The following is a 1,560-nucleotide window of genomic DNA, read 5'->3' on the forward strand; positions in this document are numbered from 1 at the left end:
AGTGAGCAGGGGATGATGGCTCTTACGCAAAGAGGGCTGGAGGGACCTCCGCAGGGCATTTAGTCCAGGCCAAGCCGGAGTTGGTACCCTCCAGGGGAAAAATGCCAAGCCAGCCCACTTCGTGGGGCAACTAACCTAGGGAAAGGAGCCCCCCAACCATCCCCGCACAAGTGTTTCTATGTCCGGTACCCTTCCCAGGCAGCATTCCCCTGTGGGCTCCCTTGACCCCAAATTTCTGTGTGCGTGTGTGTGTGTGTCGCACAACCGGGCTTGGCCCCCTGACTTTGCAGCCGCTCCCCGCCCCGCCAAGTCTCCCGTCCCTCTTGGGCTGGCTCCCGACGTGCTCGTCCCCGGGCCGGGCAGATGTCGCTTCCCGAGCCCGGCCTGTGCTTCGGGCCCCGGCGACCCGCGGAGGCGGCGGGGCAGCGCGCTTGCTCCGGCTCTCGCCCCGCTGCAGGAAGCCGCCGGGCTCTGCCTCGCCGCCGTATTTCCACAGAGCCACAGCGCCCACTAGCGACCCGTTTTCCAGCCGCTTGCCCATTTAACTACTAACCCCCGCTCCCCAATTTTGCGACACTTTCACTCCCACTCCCCACGCTCCCTTGCCCTCCCCCCGACTACAGCAATACTAGCGCTGACCTTTGCAGCGTGCATTTTGGAAGGGGGCTGCAGCGCTCAGGGCGCCCTGCCTCGTTGGCACCCGGCAGGGAGAGCCTTCAAAGGATGAGCCCTTACTTAGTTTTGCCCTAAAAAAAACCAACCCAAGAAACCAAAAACAAAACACTCCACGGAAGAAATGACACTCGAAAGTCTAGTGAGCCCCGGAGCGGCAGAGCCGGGAGGGAGCTCCAGAGCTGCCCAGCTCCCAGAGCTCTTCTTTCCCTACCGCTTAGGGGACAGACAATACGCCTTAAAAAAAAAGAAAAAAAAAAAAGCCAGCTCGATGTGCCTTCTTGAGTAAGGGCCAAACCTGAACAGCGAGTTATAAAGGATAGTTGTGTCCCCCCTACTTTTGTCCTGAAGCCTGGGACAGGAGCAAACTGCCACTTGCACTGGATTTGTCTGGGAACAAGCGGCTGCTCTCCCACTTTCGTCTTTGCATCCGGCCAGTGAATCGGGTTCTTTCCAAAAGAAAAAAAGGGGATTTCAGGGTGTCCATTGCTCCGGGGGGTGAGGGGAATCCCGGAGAATCACCGACCCGTCCAGGAAGAGAGCAGCTCAGTTTGCTTTTCACAGCAACCATGGGAAAAGGTTTCCTAATTGCATAGAGCCAGCGCCTTCCTTCGGGCAGAAAAAGGATCCCGGGCTGGGCAGCGATCGGTGCCGGCTCCGGTGAGTGCATTTGATCACAGTTTGAGGAAGAAAATTGTGACCTGCCTCCCGGCCGTGAAACGAGGGACAAGTGGATCTCGCTCTCGAGTTTGTCCCCCTTACTGCTCGGGCTTGTTTGGAAGCAAAAGGTGACGGCGCGGTGTTTGGGGGGAGCTGGGAGTGAAGGTTGACCTTTAGCTCTCCGCATCCTGGTTTTAAGGAAAAGCGGAGGAAATGGAGAGCCCTGCA

This window comes from Gavialis gangeticus, unplaced genomic scaffold (assembly GCF_001723915.1).
Source record: "Gavialis gangeticus isolate Ggan-Ray unplaced genomic scaffold, GavGan_comp1, whole genome shotgun sequence".
NCBI lineage: Eukaryota > Metazoa > Chordata > Crocodylia > Gavialidae > Gavialis > Gavialis gangeticus.